This window comes from Lissotriton helveticus, chromosome 2_2, assembly GCF_964261635.1.
Source record: "Lissotriton helveticus chromosome 2_2, aLisHel1.1, whole genome shotgun sequence".
NCBI lineage: Eukaryota > Metazoa > Chordata > Amphibia > Caudata > Salamandridae > Lissotriton > Lissotriton helveticus.
The window spans coordinates 78696469-78715574 of record NC_136060.1 but is presented as its reverse complement, the minus strand read 5'-3'; the positions used below and the strand labels follow the sequence as shown (position 1 = coordinate 78715574).

Below are 19106 nucleotides of genomic sequence, written 5' to 3'. Positions count from 1 at the left end.
ATGGATAAACTTGAATCTGGCTAATCTAATTCCATATTATTTGATACTGCTCCATTTTCGGTAGCTTTTTGTTGCCACTGAGTTATCTTACGTACATTTCACTTATCTCTTAATATCACAACACTGAATCTGAAAGGATAATTATTATAATAATAATATTAATATAATGCCTTTTATCTGACTGATAGTTGACCCAAATACTCAGATGCCCTTATGGTATGTAATGTTTACTTCATTCAGATTGTATTTTATGGTACATACAACAAACAGTGTAATTTACAAATTATACTATGTTTATAGTTCCCTATTTCTGTTCAGACCTGAAGTACCAGTCTGTAAAATTTCTACCCAGTGGTTCTCTTGTTGTTATAATATTATTTCTTGGCTACCCCATTTGATTTTTCTTGATATGCCGGATGCCTTCTTCAGATCAGTGTTAGCTTCCAAATAGACTCAATCTTCTCTGTTGAACATCTAGGATCCTCAGTTTTCAATGCATGTATATGTTCATTAAGTCTCTTTTTAAGTGGTGTCTTAGTAGTTCCAATATACTGTTTCTCACATTTTCAGTTAATCACATAGATATAGAATTTCGTATCACAGTTTATAAAGTCACGGATAGTAGATCTTCTAGTTTTATCCATAACCATGATTTGTTGCATCCATCAATCATGTATTTGTAAATGAGGTATGTGTTGCATCTATAACTCCCTGAGTGTTACCTTAGCCATATTGTTGTGTTCTCTTGCATATGATAATAAAGAGAATTCCTGGGACTACAAATGTGTTTCAATGATGCTCCTCTTCTTAATGTAATAAGGGGTTTATTAAGTAAAACTGCTTTCAGGTCATTGTCCATTGTAAGGACATTCCAATATTTTAACAAACTTTTGTACATATTTTTGTTCTGCATGTAGAATATTTTATAAATCGTACAAAATTGTCTGTTCCTTTAATTTGTTGTTGTCATTTAGAAAATATTGGCGTTTGACACTTTAATTCTTGTAAGTGGTTGCTGTAAAATCTACTTTCTATAATCTCTTGCTAAGAACCTACTAATAGTAACCTTAGATTGTCAGTCAAATTATTCATCTGTGCTACACATTTGTTTTATCGTAATCGACTCTCCAAAAGGGATTTTATTGATCTACTTATCAGGAATACTTTATTGTGCATGGGGTGTACTATTCATAGATGTTGGTTTTTGATAGTTTACCTTTCAGTTTCTCATTCTCAATGTATAGTTCAGTATCAAGAAATACCATCCTCCTATTATTGAAGTCAAGAGTACACACCTACAAATCGTTCCCAAATAATGATTATCTTGTCAATATAGCTGCCCAAGTACACTAAGATGTGCTGCCTTTCATACGAACCCATAAGTAGTTTGGCATAAGAGAAGCAAACCTAGAACCCATTGCTGGGCCTCTCACCTGATGGTATTAGATCTCTTGGTAAATAAAATAATTATGTGTAAGAACAAATGTGGTTATTGTGACCAACATTGCAGAGACTATAATAACTAACTGATGCAGTTGACAAAAACATCTCAAGTACATGTATCCCTTGCTCATATTTGAGAATAGTAAAGGCGCTTGACATTCATCGTCACAAGATAGTATATATCAACCCATTGAATTTCATACATTTGTACAGTAAGCCATTATTGTCCTTAATATATGAGCTAAAGTACAGACCATGGGTTCCAAATAGATATTAACATACCAGGAGATGTGTTCTGCACTTGAATTGGTACCAGATAAGCCTACCAGTTGATCTTGCTCCTAATTTATCTATTTTAGGTAAGAAATGAATAATGGGAGTAGCTAGATTTTCTAAATTCAGATATCTGAACTCCTCTTCATCGATGAGTTTCATTTCTCTATAGTATTTTAACATTCTAGTCATTTCTTTTTGGTTTCTTTAAGACATGTGTGGGATACACCACTATAGCTTTCTAGATCTAGATCTGATAGTCACTTATCTCTTAATGTCACAACACTGAATCTGAAAAGATAATTATGATGTTATAGTCTTCAGAGTTCATTACTACGACATGCCCACCTTTGTCGGCTTGACAGTAATGATGCTACAATCTTTCCTGCAGATTTCTCCTGCCATTCTCCTCTTTTCATTTTTCATTTTTAATTCCACACAGTGAGTCTTTCTCACTCTGACTTCATTAAAGCACAGCATTGCAATATATATATATATATATATATATATATATATATATATATATATACATATATATATATTTATATCTTACAACCTAGGTCCTCCGTTTACAGATGGATCTACTGCATTCTTTCAGTATATCCCAATATATAGCTATTACCATGGATGCAGAGGTTTAAATGATGTGGTGATTATGTGTTCTCTGAAGCGTGACAAAGGCTTAATTGCTGAAACGCGTTGCTTTTCTTGCCATTAAAGATATTATTCTTCTGCTCACAAAGGCGTTCGAGTTGTTTGTGCTTGAAGAACACGAATGGTGGAAAGGAGATTTGGGACTTCCTGTGTCCTGGCTCGAACCGCCCGTGACAGCTCGCAGAAAGTTACCGGAAATTGTGGATATATATATCAAGCTAATTTCGGTCTCTCCAGCCCGGCACCACAGAAATAACGGACCACCAGGCAGCATAGAGTATTCAGGTAGGTTTATTATCCCTCCTTTCCACTCGGCATGATGCGTTTCGGGTAACAAGTACCCTTGTTCACATAACGGGCATGCAGTACATATCGGCATATATATACATATTTTTTTCATTTCAAACACCACGTGATCATAAAAAGTGAAGAAATACTTATGTGCAAATACGACAATGCTATGTATTCCACTTTCTTCCTTTATATATATATTATATGTCCTTTACATTTCCTGACAGCAAGTATATATATCAATATTGCTTTTTATCGGTTCATAGCAGCATAAATGCTTGAATTATATGTGCAAAAATACGCAATAAATATTGTTTACAAAATTAAATAATAAACAATTTACAATTATAACACATATTTTTAAACACCCAATTTTAAAATCACATTTTAAAATTTGTGCAACATACGCAAATGTTCTTTCTTTTTGTTAAAATCACATTGCTGATTTTATGTGCAAATAACAGCCTTAATGCTGATGCGCTGTGCAAATCAAGCTACATATTTAATGAACTCATTTGACCTCACCAATTAGTTCATTATCTGTGCAAAAATATACTGCATTACTGCCTCAATGCAGTCGCATTTGTGCAAAAATAAGCTTATATATTAATAGCTGCCAAAATTGTCTCCGAAATTCAAATATTTATAGTTATACACTGCCAAGATTAAAATAATATATTGACTTCCTGTGTCCTGGCTCGAACCGCCCGTGACAGCTCGCAGAAAGTTACCGGAAATTGTGGAGAGATTATATATATATATATATATATATATATATATATATATATATATATATGTATTCATATTTCAAAATATGTAGGTTATTATCTCCAGCTGCTCATGACAAACCTACCTTCATATTTGAAGGACACAACTCATTTCCTAGTTAACATCAATAATGTCGAATGGTGCTCAAATGATTTATTCTTGGTGATGGATAAAGAATCTCTGTATACTTCCATCAACCATCACCATGGAATCAGAGCTGTTGAACAGTTTCTTAGTAGACGTGATGTGGTTTTTAGGGGTCATAATGAGATGCTGATCGAAATGATTAAAACCTGTCTTACCTCTAATTTTTTCAGATTCCAAAGTAACATCTACCAGCAGCTGCGTGGAGTGGCAATGGGTTTGTGCTTCTCCCCCAGTTACTCATGCTTGCATGTGGACTGGTGGGAGGAGCACGTGCTCAGTGTCAACCACAGGCACTGGTGGGATAACATCGTCCATTATTGGCGCTATATAGACGATGTTTGTATAATCTGGAAGGGGTCTGTTGATGACGCTCAGACATTTGTTGATGACATTAACACTAATGAACTCAATCTTAAGTTTACTGCCACTATTAACCATAAATTGGCGGAGTTCTTAGATGTACAACTGTATGTGGATAATGATGAATTAAAGACCAGACTTCACCACAAATCCACAGCGGGCAATTCGATTTTACACGCCCGAAGTGCCCATCCCATTCACACGATCAACAGCATACCCTACGGGGAATTTATCAGAATCTGTAGGATCTGTAGTGATAGGGCAACTGTTGATACTGTTCTGGCAGAGTCAATGCAATGTTTCCTTAGTAGAGGATATACTAAGAAGGTTCTTGACCAAGCTCTAGCTAAGGCCAAGTTACTCGATCGAGATACTCTACTGGCTCCTAAAGTTCTTATCCCAAAAACCACAGACTGCTCAGTGAGGCTGATCACCACTTATTGTGCCCAAGAAAGGACCATCCGCCGTATCATCTGTGCGGAATGGCCTATTGTATTAACTGATAACATCTTGGGACCCATTATGCCTAAAACACCTGAGATTACATTCAGGAGGGTTCCCTCTATGCGGGATGCCCTAGACAAGCCTATGCCTGAAGTTCCTCCCAAAAAATCCTGGCTAAATAAAATGGGATTCTTTAAATGTACATCTTGCCGTGCATGCAGTTTTGCGAAGAATAGTACTCACTATTTAACAGCTTTTGGTGAGACTAAAATTCAGATTCAAGAGTATCTAACATGCAGGTCTGAGTATGTTGTCTACAAACTGAAGTGTACCTGCAACCTTGAGTACATAGGGAGTACGAAACTCCCTGTGCACAAACGTATTCTGCAGCACATAAGGGCTATTGTGATCTCCAACGCCAACTATCCTGTGGCGAGACACTTTAAGGCGGTTCACAACAACCAATTAAAGGACTTGGAATATACCGTCCTTTGCTCTGTTCCACAGCCCGGCCAAGGTGGGAACAGGGACAAGTTATTAACCCCTTGCACGCTGATGACGGAACCGCTCCGTCATCAGCTGCGGGTGCGCTGATTACGGAGCAGTTCCGTCATGGCCCGCCCCGCTCGATAGAACGCTCATGCGCGGTGCGAATTCCGCGCCTGCGCTGAGGGTTCTATTGAGCGGGGCGGGCCATGACGGAACCGCTCCGTCACCAGCATAGCTCAACCGACGCTGGTGACAGAGCGGTTCCATCACCAGCATGCGGCCGCCGCATGGCCGCCCCGCCCCCTTAGCACTGCGGCAGAATAGCCGCCGCAATGAAGGGGTTAAGACAGAAAGAATCACATTTTATTCTATCGCTTGATACTCAAGCCCCTAATGGATTAAATTTGACGGAGGAACTTCACAATTTTTTGTGATTTATTTACTCAATATTGACACATAACCTGTATTGTATCTTTCTAACTGACTTAGGATCTTACACTAGGAATCGTAAGTAATATACCAAATCCTTCTAGGTCATGTCTTTACTTAAAACTGACTCACCATATGACTTCTCCAAGGTCCCTATTTTAGCGATATGTGTATATATATGGATTCTATTAGATAACTTAGTTGTTATCTAATCAGTAATAATGGGACCTTTCTGTACAGTTGCTTCTTGAGTTAAAAACAAGTATACTTAGTTCATGATAGTTTTATAAAACACACAAAAAAAATTCTTTTGATTTATTCAGCACGTTAGCACTTTTTGCAGTCTTAAATCATGCTGCTTCTTAGTAACTAGTAATGGGGAACTGTTTGAATATTTTGGTTTTATGAATTTGTTAACCACATGGATCTGGTTATTGGCAATCACGAGTGGATAATTGACATCGAGTAGCAATATGAATTATTATTTTACGGTCATTGTACATATTTGTCTGTATAGTAAGTTATCTTCCATATAATGAGTATTTTTTCATACATTTTCGCTTCTCTATACTTAAAAATGACTATGAAATACTTATTCTGACACTTGTCTAAACTGCTGCCCATTTATACATTCCTTATTCCAATCCGCTATGTGTTTTTTCTTCTATTGATTGGCCTTTATTTAAAAAACTTTACAGTCCCCGTTGTCTAAAAAAACACTATGTTGTGATTTTCGAAGCAGCTATGCAAAATTAGTCTGTTTATTATGTTTATTTCACATTTTTTTCACTCTATGGGTGTGTCTTATTTCTATGGCTACTCGACATTTGGATTTATTTGCTCCCACTACGACAGGTGATTGTGTGGGTACGGGCATTGTTTTATTATTATGATCATGATGGCCCCAGTAATATTGTGTTATTTACTGGTTTCCATGCTGTGCAAATTAGTTACATTACGTTTTTACGTTTTGCTTTTTCTCCACTAGCCCTATTTCATTTCAGTGTATTTAACTTTTTGACTAGGCTAAGATGTCTGCCTCACTTTGTTCACAGTCCTCTTTTCATGTTTATCACAATTCACTTGATTTATGTGTCGTGCACATCCACACTCATTTGCGTGATCAAGGCTTGTGAGAAGCCGAAACATGTAGCAATTGAATAAACACCCTTGGATTATCTCCTGTTTGGCGTTTCTGTGACGGCTGCTGAGAGCGTGTTTACACTTTTACTGCTTGGAGTGATATATATATATATATATATATATATATATATATATATATATATATATATATATATATTCACTGAAAAAACCATAGGTTATAGACCATATATAGTTAGGAATTAGCATTTAAAAAACCTTATTTTACTCACACAAAACCATTGAAATTCCATATATAGTTAGTTGCACTAACTATATATCGCGCACCCGCAATCCACTGCTGATGATGTCACATATTACATCATTCATGACATGGTCAGTGACATCACTGATGACATCACTGATGACATCTCAAATGACATCACTGATGACATCATCCAGTGACTGTGTGTTTCTGTAAAGTTTAAATATGTTTTACATATTGAAGAATGAGTAGATGTAGAAGTGTCTGGATGAAGGATTTAGTAGGTGCGTGACTGACTGTATGAGTGAGTGATTAAATGTGTCTCACTGAGTGCATGGGTTAGTGACTAAACTGTCTTAATTTGTGCATCATTATGTCTGTTGTTCTGTAAACTGCTGCATGTGTTGATCAGTAGCTATATGAGTAACTATATGGGTTATTGATTGATTGCCCAAGTATTTGTATGGGAGACTGAGTGTGTGTGTGGCTGGCTGGGAGGTGTGTGACTCTGTGCAGATCAATGTGTACTTGTATCAATGATTGTATAAGAGAGTAATTATGTGTTAGTATATGTTTCAAAATGTAAGGTGCTCTATGTTTAACTGTATAGATTAGAAAATGGAAGTGTGATTGATTCTTTACAGGACTGACTAGGTGTGTGAGTAACTCCATGGATGAGTGACAGAGTGTGAGAGTCTGTATAGGTGTATGAGTGCATATGATAGTGTTGTAAAGATGAGTGATTGTATGTATGAATGATTGTATGGGTAAATGAGTGAATGTGTGTGTAAACATAGGAATCACTGAGTGCGTATGTAGTAACTAGTATTGGTGTGTCAATGGTTTCAAAAATTATACTCTGTATTTAACACTGGGTGTAACAGAGGTTATATTAAAGTGTGAGGAGATGCATTGTATTGTCACATGAATGATATCATCAGTGATGTGGTCATTGATGTCAAATGAGATGTCATCAGTGATGTCATCAGTGATGTCATTTGAGATGTCATCAGTGATGTCATCAGTGATGTCACTGACCATGTCATGAATGATGTAATATGTGACATCATCAGCAGTGGATTGCGGGTGCGCGATATATAGTTAGTGCAACTAACTATATATGGAATTTCAATGGTTTTGTGTGAGTAAAATAAGGTTTTTTAAATGCTAATTCCTAACTATATATGGTCTATAACCTATGGTTTTTTCAGTGAATTTTCAAGGTTTTGTAAATGCTAATTCCTAACTATATATGGTCTATAACCTATGGTTTTTTCAGTGAATTTTCAAGGTTTTGTAAATGCTAATTCCTAACTATATATGGTCTATAACCTATGGTTTTTTCAGTGAATTTCAATGGTTTTTTAATAGCAAATATCATAAGCTGTCGAATGTCAAGTACGTGGTAAGTAAAAACATTTTCGTGTTTATGCACACTGATCTGCTTTGATTGCTGCCCCCCACCCCTCATTTCTATTAGGAGTACTCTCTCTTTGCAGATAGTGAAGGGTAGTTAATGCAGCCCTTTGCCCCCTTTGTAATCCGTCGTGCCTGCTTCTCTCTCCATTTGATTGATTGTTCTCTTTGGTTCATTCTCTATTTACAAACAAGCACAGAGTCGCAATACTCTGTTTAGTCTTTGCAGATAGCGAAAAATCGTGTAAAAAAACAAAAGGAATCGAGCAAAATCAGTAGGCCACTAATGGGATCTCTTTTGACCTCGCTAAAATAGAAACATTAGGAACAACCTGTTGAAAATAGCAATGCGTATGTATATAAGCGGCGTTCATTTGTGTTCACAGTACCCCTTGTTGATTGTTTCAATCGAGCATTGAATTGTTCGAAGTTAATTCTCTTAAGGATCTTCTCTACCTGCAAACGAGGAAGAATAGGAATATTCTATCTCCCTTTGCAGATAGTGAAGGGTAGGTAACGCAAGCCTTTAACACGTCGTACCTATTTCATTCCTCATTGATTGATTGATTGTCCGAACATTGACTGTTTGGAATTAGTTCTTTTTGGAGGTATTCCCTGTTTGCAAATAAACGTAGGAAAATCTTTGCAAGTAGTGAAAGGGTACGTAATGCGGACCGTTCTCCCCCGTTGTAATCTGTCATGCCTATCTACTCCCCACTGATTGATGCACCTTTTTCACCCGGACCATTTACTAGAGATACGTCATCTGGCCCGACCAGAGAGCACCCCTAGTGAAAAGGACATATGCAATAATAACGAAGTGATCACTGTATCCTGTTAACAGAAACTTTACCATGAAACAACCTGGAAAGAAAAAAATAGGAAAACGAAAATCAGTAGGCCACTGATGAACATGAACTTTTATTAAACAACGAACAAAGAAACGATAACATAACGTAATGATAAAACCTATTAATGTCCTAGAAACAAGAAAACGTTAAAATATGCCAGTGGTGAGAGACCAGAAAAACAGTAAGAGAAACCAAATCACCCCTCGCTGTCCCACCGCCTGCCACGCCAAAAAAATCGATAGACTAGGGAAAATGCAAGTCAGTAGAACATCCACCCCCACTCTGGAAACTTCCAAGGTGGGGCAGGGTTCCGGCTACGCCCAGCCGGGAGCAGCCCATATAAGGCAGGTCCTGCTGCCACGCCTCGGCCAGGAGATCCTAACGTAGGGTGTAGCCGAAGGAGAGGCCGAGGCCAGCGGGACCCGGCCAGGGGATTGCCTTTACAACGCTGAACAGTTGCAGGGGGGGGAATGTCTCCTCGACCCTCCCCTCTCTCTCCCAGTCCGGCCGCGGTGGCCCTTGAGAGTTGCAGGTAGTCCCGCCACATGCTCTTCCGGTCCGACCACCAACGGTCGGGGGGCCGAGGCCGACGGGATCCGGCTGCAGCCGATAAACCAAGAAACCCGTTCATGGGGCCAGAGCCAGGGGCGTCCGGCCGACATCCACCGGAAGCCCGGCCCGAAGACGGACGGGACACTTCTTTCTTTTATAATGGCTGCGACAACACTGGGGGGGGATGTCTTGCACATGCCTCCGACCCCCCCCTCGTCCTCATCGCCTGGTCCGGCCATAACAAATCTCAAGCGAGACGCCGTGGGGTGCACTGGGAGGGAGAGACAGTGCGAACAGGCCTCTCCCGCCTCCCCAGGTGGAGACTTCCCAGCTGCACCCTCAGCGCTCCAGGCGCCCGGAAAACGGTTCTTCCACTGTGGCCATGCTGCAACGTCTCGCCCGGCAGGGTGGAGCCCGTCCGCTCATGTGACCCCGCGATCGCCGGTAGCTGCCGAACTCTCAAAATGGCGGTCGACCTGGCAAGAGCGGGCCCAGCATAAAGAAATGGCCCGGTCACTGGTTGACTCCACCACCGTAGTCCTCCACGACCTTGAAGATTCTAGAGGAGCCGCGGGAGTCTCCGACCCCCGATGGGGAATGACTGCCATGATCGCCCGTGGAGTGACGAAACTGTATCCGCGGGACGTCGGCGCTCCCATGCTGGCGCCAGCCTCACTTTGAATTACTAGAATCCTGCAGACCTCACTTCCGGTGAAAGCACAGTGTGACCCGGTAGGAAAAATTATTGCACCCCCTCCCCTTTTTGACTGATAGTTCAAACCACCGATCCTTTCCTTTGCCCTTTTAACGGAACTTTGGACTGCCTCCCCCTCTTTTACATTTTCTAGAGAAAACAAAACATTAACCACTACATTAGCATAGCAGTTGACACCAGAACTGTTTTCAAATTGAAAACCAACAACATCTTCAACAGAATCCTTTTTGTTTCTGCTGTGACCCTGCTACAGCACATATATTTACAACAAGGGGTGGTGAGGGACAGAGTCTCTGAATAAAGCAGAATACTCTCACCCAGTCAAAAGATCAGGGCTAGATCCAACACCGTTTTTTAACTCATTGCACCATCCCAGTTTCAGAACCTGGCTGTATGCAAATTAGTCTGTTCCTGTCCCAGTGCATGATGGGAACAGGGCAAACCAAACTACAAAAGCCAATTCTTACACTGGGAAGGAAACAAGCTTCCGGGGACCGGTTTCTGGCATTACAGCCGTCTTCGGCCCGGCTTGCTTGAATCCTGATGGTGCAATGAGTAAGGGACTCATGTCTGAGTATACCCTTCCACGCTTAGGGTGGACAAAAATATTTACAACAAGGGGTGGTGAGGGACAGAGTCTCTGAATAAAGCAGAATACTCTCACCCAGTCAAAAGATCAGGGCTAGATCCAACACCGTTTTTTAACTCATTGCACCATCCCAGTTTCAGAACCTGGCTGTATGCAAATTAGTCTGTTCCTGTCCCAGTGCATGATGGGAACAGGGCAAACCAAACTACAAAAGCCAATTCTTACACTGGGAAGGAAACAAGCTTCCGGGGACCGGTTTCTGGCATTACAGCCGTCTTCGGCCCGGCTTGCTTGAATCCTGATGGTGCAATGAGTAAGGGACTCATGTCTGAGTATACCCTTCCACGCTTAGGGTGGACAAAAATATTTACAACAAGGGGTGGTGAGGGACAGAGTCTCTGAATAAAGCAGAATACTCTCACCCAGTCAAAAGATCAGGGCTAGATCCAACACCGTTTTTTAACTCATTGCACCATCCCAGTTTCAGAACCTGGCTGTATGCAAATTAGTCTGTTCCTGTCCCAGTGCATGATGGGAACAGGGCAAACCAAACTACAAAAGCCAATTCTTACACTGGGAAGGAAACAAGCTTCCGGGGACCGGTTTCTGGCATTACAGCCGTCTTCGGCCCGGCTTGCTTGAATCCTGATGGTGCAATGAGTAAGGGACTCATGTCTGAGTATACCCTTCCACGCTTAGGGTGGACAAAAATATTTACAACAAGGGGTGGTGAGGGACAGAGTCTCTGAATAAAGCAGAATACTCTCACCCAGTCAAAAGATCAGGGCTAGATCCAACACCGTTTTTTAACTCATTGCACCATCCCAGTTTCAGAACCTGGCTGTATGCAAATTAGTCTGTTCCTGTCCCAGTGCATGATGGGAACAGGGCAAACCAAACTACAAAAGCCAATTCTTACACTGGGAAGGAAACAAGCTTCCGGGGACCGGTTTCTGGCATTACAGCCGTCTTCGGCCCGGCTTGCTTGAATCCTGATGGTGCAATGAGTAAGGGACTCATGTCTGAGTATACCCTTCCACGCTTAGGGTGGACAAAAATATTTACAACAAGGGGTGGTGAGGGACAGAGTCTCTGAATAAAGCAGAATACTCTCACCCAGTCAAAAGATCAGGGCTAGATCCAACACCGTTTTTTAACTCATTGCACCATCCCAGTTTCAGAACCTGGCTGTATGCAAATTAGTCTGTTCCTGTCCCAGTGCATGATGGGAACAGGGCAAACCAAACTACAAAAGCCAATTCTTACACTGGGAAGGAAACAAGCTTCCGGGGACCGGTTTCTGGCATTACAGCCGTCTTCGGCCCGGCTTGCTTGAATCCTGATGGTGCAATGAGTAAGGGACTCATGTCTGAGTATACCCTTCCACGCTTAGGGTGGACAAAAATATTTACAACAAGGGGTGGTGAGGGACAGAGTCTCTGAATAAAGCAGAATACTCTCACCCAGTCAAAAGATCAGGGCTAGATCCAACACCGTTTTTTAACTCATTGCACCATCCCAGTTTCAGAACCTGGCTGTATGCAAATTAGTCTGTTCCTGTCCCAGTGCATGATGGGAACAGGGCAAACCAAACTACAAAAGCCAATTCTTACACTGGGAAGGAAACAAGCTTCCGGGGACCGGTTTCTGGCATTACAGCCGTCTTCGGCCCGGCTTGCTTGAATCCTGATGGTGCAATGAGTAAGGGACTCATGTCTGAGTATACCCTTCCACGCTTAGGGTGGACAAAAATATTTACAACAAGGGGTGGTGAGGGACAGAGTCTCTGAATAAAGCAGAATACTCTCACCCAGTCAAAAGATCAGGGCTAGATCCAACACCGTTTTTTAACTCATTGCACCATCCCAGTTTCAGAACCTGGCTGTATGCAAATTAGTCTGTTCCTGTCCCAGTGCATGATGGGAACAGGGCAAACCAAACCACAAAAGCCAATTCTTACACTGGGAAGGAAACAAGCTTCCGGGGACCGGTTTCTGGCATTACAGCCGTCTTCGGCCCGGCTTGCTTGAATCCTGATGGTGCAATGAGTAAGGGACTCATGTCTGAGTATACCCTTCCACGCTTAGGGTGGACAAAAATATTTACAACAAGGGGTGGTGAGGGACAGAGTCTCTGAATAAAGCAGAATACTCTCACCCAGTCAAAAGATCAGGGCTAGATCCAACACCGTTTTTTAACTCATTGCACCATCCCAGTTTCAGAACCTGGCTGTATGCAAATTAGTCTGTTCCTGTCCCAGTGCATGATGGGAACAGGGCAAACCAAACTACAAAAGCCAATTCTTACACTGGGAAGGAAACAAGCTTCCGGGGACCGGTTTCTGGCATTACAGCCGTCTTCGGCCCGGCTTGCTTGAATCCTGATGGTGCAATGAGTAAGGGACTCATGTCTGAGTATACCCTTCCACGCTTAGGGTGGACAAAAATATTTACAACAAGGGGTGGTGAGGGACAGAGTCTCTGAATAAAGCAGAATACTCTCACCCAGTCAAAAGATCAGGGCTAGATCCAACACCGTTTTTTAACTCATTGCACCATCCCAGTTTCAGAACCTGGCTGTATGCAAATTAGTCTGTTCCTGTCCCAGTGCATGATGGGAACAGGGCAAACCAAACTACAAAAGCCAATTCTTACACTGGGAAGGAAACAAGCTTCCGGGGACCGGTTTCTGGCATTACAGCCGTCTTCGGCCCGGCTTGCTTGAATCCTGATGGTGCAATGAGTAAGGGACTCATGTCTGAGTATACCCTTCCACGCTTAGGGTGGACAAAAATATTTACAACAAGGGGTGGTGAGGGACAGAGTCTCTGAATAAAGCAGAATACTCTCACCCAGTCAAAAGATCAGGGCTAGATCCAACACCGTTTTTTAACTCATTGCACCATCCCAGTTTCAGAACCTGGCTGTATGCAAATTAGTCTGTTCCTGTCCCAGTGCATGATGGGAACAGGGCAAACCAAACTACAAAAGCCAATTCTTACACTGGGAAGGAAACAAGCTTCCGGGGACCGGTTTCTGGCATTACAGCCGTCTTCGGCCCGGCTTGCTTGAATCCTGATGGTGCAATGAGTAAGGGACTCATGTCTGAGTATACCCTTCCACGCTTAGGGTGGACAAAAATATTTACAACAAGGGGTGGTGAGGGACAGAGTCTCTGAATAAAGCAGAATACTCTCACCCAGTCAAAAGATCAGGGCTAGATCCAACACCGTTTTTTAACTCATTGCACCATCCCAGTTTCAGAACCTGGCTGTATGCAAATTAGTCTGTTCCTGTCCCAGTGCATGATGGGAACAGGGCAAACCAAACTACAAAAGCCAATTCTTACACTGGGAAGGAAACAAGCTTCCGGGGACCGGTTTCTGGCATTACAGCCGTCTTCGGCCCGGCTTGCTTGAATCCTGATGGTGCAATGAGTAAGGGACTCATGTCTGAGTATACCCTTCCACGCTTAGGGTGGACAAAAATATTTACAACAAGGGGTGGTGAGGGACAGAGTCTCTGAATAAAGCAGAATACTCTCACCCAGTCAAAAGATCAGGGCTAGATCCAACACCGTTTTTTAACTCATTGCACCATCCCAGTTTCAGAACCTGGCTGTATGCAAATTAGTCTGTTCCTGTCCCAGTGCATGATGGGAACAGGGCAAACCAAACTACAAAAGCCAATTCTTACACTGGGAAGGAAACAAGCTTCCGGGGACCGGTTTCTGGCATTACAGCCGTCTTCGGCCCGGCTTGCTTGAATCCTGATGGTGCAATGAGTAAGGGACTCATGTCTGAGTATACCCTTCCACGCTTAGGGTGGACAAAAATATTTACAACAAGGGGTGGTGAGGGACAGAGTCTCTGAATAAAGCAGAATACTCTCACCCAGTCAAAAGATCAGGGCTAGATCCAACACCGTTTTTTAACTCATTGCACCATCCCAGTTTCAGAACCTGGCTGTATGCAAATTAGTCTGTTCCTGTCCCAGTGCATGATGGGAACAGGGCAAACCAAACTACAAAAGCCAATTCTTACACTGGGAAGGAAACAAGCTTCCGGGGACCGGTTTCTGGCATTACAGCCGTCTTCGGCCCGGCTTGCTTGAATCCTGATGGTGCAATGAGTAAGGGACTCATGTCTGAGTATACCCTTCCACGCTTAGGGTGGACAAAAATATTTACAACAAGGGGTGGTGAGGGACAGAGTCTCTGAATAAAGCAGAATACTCTCACCCAGTCAAAAGATCAGGGCTAGATCCAACACCGTTTTTTAACTCATTGCACCATCCCAGTTTCAGAACCTGGCTGTATGCAAATTAGTCTGTTCCTGTCCCAGTGCATGATGGGAACAGGGCAAACCAAACTACAAAAGCCAATTCTTACACTGGGAAGGAAACAAGCTTCCGGGGACCGGTTTCTGGCATTACAGCCGTCTTCGGCCCGGCTTGCTTGAATCCTGATGGTGCAATGAGTAAGGGACTCATGTCTGAGTATACCCTTCCACGCTTAGGGTGGACCCGGAAGCTTGTTTCCTTCCCAGTGTAAGAATTGGCTTTTGTAGTCTGGTCTGCCCTGTTCCCATGATGCACTGGGCCAGGGACAGACTAATTTGCATACAGCCAGGTTCTGAAACTGGGATGGTGCAATGAGCTAAAAAACGGTGTTGGATCTAGCCCTGATCTCTTGACTGGGTGAGAGTACTCTGCTTAATTCAGAGACTCTGTCCATCACCACCCCTTGTTGTAAATAATTTTGTCCACCCTAAGCGTGGAAGGGTATACTCAGATGTGAGTCCCTTGCTCATTGCACCAACAGGATTCAAGCAAGCCGGGCCGAAGACGCCTGAAATGGCAGAAACCGGTCCCCGGAAGCTTGTTTCCTTCCCAGTGTAAGAATTGGCTTTTGTAGTCTGGTCTGCCCTGTTCCCATGATGCACTGGGCCAGGGACAGACTAATTTGCATACAGCCAGGTTCTGAAACTGAGATGGTGCAATGAGCTAAAAAACGGTGTTGGATCTAGCCCTGATCTCTTGACTGGGTGAGAGTACTCTGCTTAATTCAGAGACTCTGTCCATCACCACCCCTTGTTGTAAATAATTTTGTCCACCCTAAGCGTGGAAGGGTATACTCAGATGTGAGTCCCTTGCTCATTGCACCAACAGGATTCAAGCAAGCCGGGCCGAAGACGCCTGAAATGGCAGAAACCGGTCCCCGGAAGCTTGTTTCCTTCCCAGTGTAAGAATTGGCTTTTGTAGTCTGGTCTGCCCTGTTCCCATGATGCACTGGGCCAGGGACAGACTAATTTGCATACAGCCAGGTTCTGAAACTGGGATGGTGCAATGAGCTAAAAAACGGTGTTGGATCTAGCCCTGATCTCTTGACTGGGTGAGAGTACTCTGCTTAATTCAGAGACTCTGTCCATCACCACCCCTTGTTGTAAATAATTTTGTCCACCCTAAGCGTGGAAGGGTATACTCAGATGTGAGTCCCTTGCTCATTGCACCAACAGGATTCAAGCAAGCCGGGCCGAAGACGCCTGAAATGGCAGAAACCGGTCCCCGGAAGCTTGTTTCCTTCCCAGTGTAAGAATTGGCTTTTGTAGTCTGGTCTGCCCTGTTCCCATGATGCACTGGGCCAGGGACAGACTAATTTGCATACAGCCAGGTTCTGAAACTGGGATGGTGCAATGAGCTAAAAAACGGTGTTGGATCTAGCCCTGATCTCTTGACTGGGTGAGAGTACTCTGCTTAATTCAGAGACTCTGTCCATCACCACCCCTTGTTGTAAATAATTTTGTCCACCCTAAGCGTGGAAGGGTATACTCAGATGTGAGTCCCTTGCTCATTGCACCAACAGGATTCAAGCAAGCCGGGCCGAAGACGCCTGAAATGGCAGAAACCGGTCCCCGGAAGCTTGTTTCCTTCCCAGTGTAAGAATTGGCTTTTGTAGTCTGGTCTGCCCTGTTCCCATGATGCACTGGGCCAGGGACAGACTAATTTGCATACAGCCAGGTTCTGAAACTGGGATGGTGCAATGAGCTAAAAAACGGTGTTGGATCTAGCCCTGATCTCTTGACTGGGTGAGAGTACTCTGCTTAATTCAGAGACTCTGTCCATCACCACCCCTTGTTGTAAATAATTTTGTCCACCCTAAGCGTGGAAGGGTATACTCAGATGTGAGTCCCTTGCTCATTGCACCAACAGGATTCAAGCAAGCCGGGCCGAAGACGCCTGAAATGGCAGAAACCGGTCCCCGGAAGCTTGTTTCCTTCCCAGTGTAAGAATTGGCTTTTGTAGTCTGGTCTGCCCTGTTCCCATGATGCACTGGGCCAGGGACAGACTAATTTGCATACAGCCAGGTTCTGAAACTGGGATGGTGCAATGAGCTAAAAAACGGTGTTGGATCTAGCCCTGATCTCTTGACTGGGTGAGAGTACTCTGCTTAATTCAGAGACTCTGTCCATCACCACCCCTTGTTGTAAATAATCCTGCTACAGCACAGGCATTGTCCCCAGCAGTAATTCTGCAATGCCGGTAAGAATAGCTGTGGTGCCTACTGGACTCACTCACCCCCGCGGCGCCCCACGCCGTTTTTTGCTGGGCGGCAACTTACTAGACATCACTTTCGTGCCATCTAGATTTCAGCGCGTTCTGCTGCCTTGGAACTATTCGCACAACAGACCGCTACTGACAAGAATATTTCATTATTGGTGCTGTCAATTTCAATAAATCTATTGGATAATTAAAAAGAAATTGCCACGGTCTCTTCGTTGTTTAAATGTTTTTACTGTTTTTGTTTTGTTGTATATATTTATATGTTATTAAAGTTTTATATTCCTACTACTTTGTTGGAGTGCTATATATTTTTAATGTGACACATAATTGTAAAAACTTTGATGTACAAAGAGTCATTCCTGGAATCTTCCGCTTCAGGCTCGGTCCCCTCCCCAATCACAATACAGGATGGTTTTCAGATAGTAGGAACACGTGTGGTGTGACGGATCTCATCGAGTGTGGGCCTTGATCTACTATAACTCCTTTGAAGAGGGGTGATTCTTTACAGCTGGGGCCATAAACTACATCTGCAGGGCTAGCTGATAGCCTGGACAATCGGACACAGAGAAAGAGGAGTGTCAGAGGGTGCGGTAGTGAATAGGGCGAAAGGGAGGTGTCGGGCGGGCACAGAGTGTGATTCTCAGGGAAGAGCAGCGCAGATGGGGGGAGGTTTATTGCCCATGCATAAGACAGAGAGCAGTGGTGACCAGTGCCTAGGGAAGATGCTTGCGTGGGTGAGGAGCCATGCTACGAATCGACAGCGTGCAGAGAGTGGGTCTGGTCAAGACACCTAAAATGGCTGCCGTGCACGACAAAAGTGTGGCATTTCAAAAAAGGCAAGATGGCGCAGACAATGTTTTTCAACACTTCCTCATTTCCTTCGAATCGAACGTTAACAGACGTTGGGGCATATTACCAAAGTTAAGCGATATTTATCGCTAACGATGCTTACCAACCAATTTTTTACCACTAAGCATCGTCAGAAATTATCGAAGATAAACCTTACTATTATCAAGGTTTATCGCAAATGCGATAATAAACGGCCGCAATGCATGAATATCGCTAAAAACTCAGCGATATTCATGCATTACCGAGCTAATGCTCTTAGCCATGTTATCCACCTCCCATTGGATAACATGGCTAAGAACTGCTCAGGGCAGGTGTTACTTTTTGGAGATATTCGCGCTTAGCGCGAATATCTCCAAAAGTTGGTAATAGGAGATAGATATCTTGCATGTTGTAATGCAAGTTATTGTGGTATATGGAACTCATACCATAATCTCTCAGGAAAGCAGAAACTGATCCTTTTGGGACCGCCTAAAAAGGCCTAGGGGGTGAGGAGTACTCTACTTTGCCCCCTTTTCGCGTTCCGAACTATTTTATTTTACTCTCTTCTGTAATTACACAAAATACCAGCGATAAGATGCATCGGAGACACACAGTGAGAGAAAGGAGGCCGGAGATGAAGAAGACATGTCAAATACACATTGGAGATAATATAGTGGCAGAAGGGAAGTAAATATGAGTAAACTTACCATGTAACATAAAAATGTTGCACTCTATACTATAAGTCTCATTTTATACTACAATCACTTCGCTACAACCTCATAAATTAAAAATAAAAATGAATAATGTCTCAAACAATTTTTGATTTCTAAATATAAATTTATTCTTCAGAATTTTCTAAATTTGAAAGAACTAGTAACATGTCCTCATCAGCAATGTCCTCATTAAAAGTCTCCAATGATGATTCTTGTAACTCTATGGTCTCCAAACACTC

At 42.8% G+C, this 19106-nt stretch overlaps 1 protein-coding gene across 5 annotated transcripts in view; it reads left to right on the top strand.

The window, feature by feature from the left end:
• The window catches only part of SLC7A2 (solute carrier family 7 member 2), a 641379-nt gene that overhangs the window by 250293 nt on the left and 371980 nt on the right, over positions 1-19106 (top strand). For 3 of the 5 annotated variants that reach the window (XM_078678125.1, XM_078678118.1, XM_078678120.1), the window contains exon 2: positions 2460-2655. The exons of the other annotated variants lie outside the window; for them this stretch is intronic. The gene's annotated coding sequence lies outside the window, so the exon portion shown is untranslated. The remainder of the gene's footprint in view (positions 1-2459; positions 2656-19106) is intronic. 5 annotated transcript variants of the gene reach the window in all.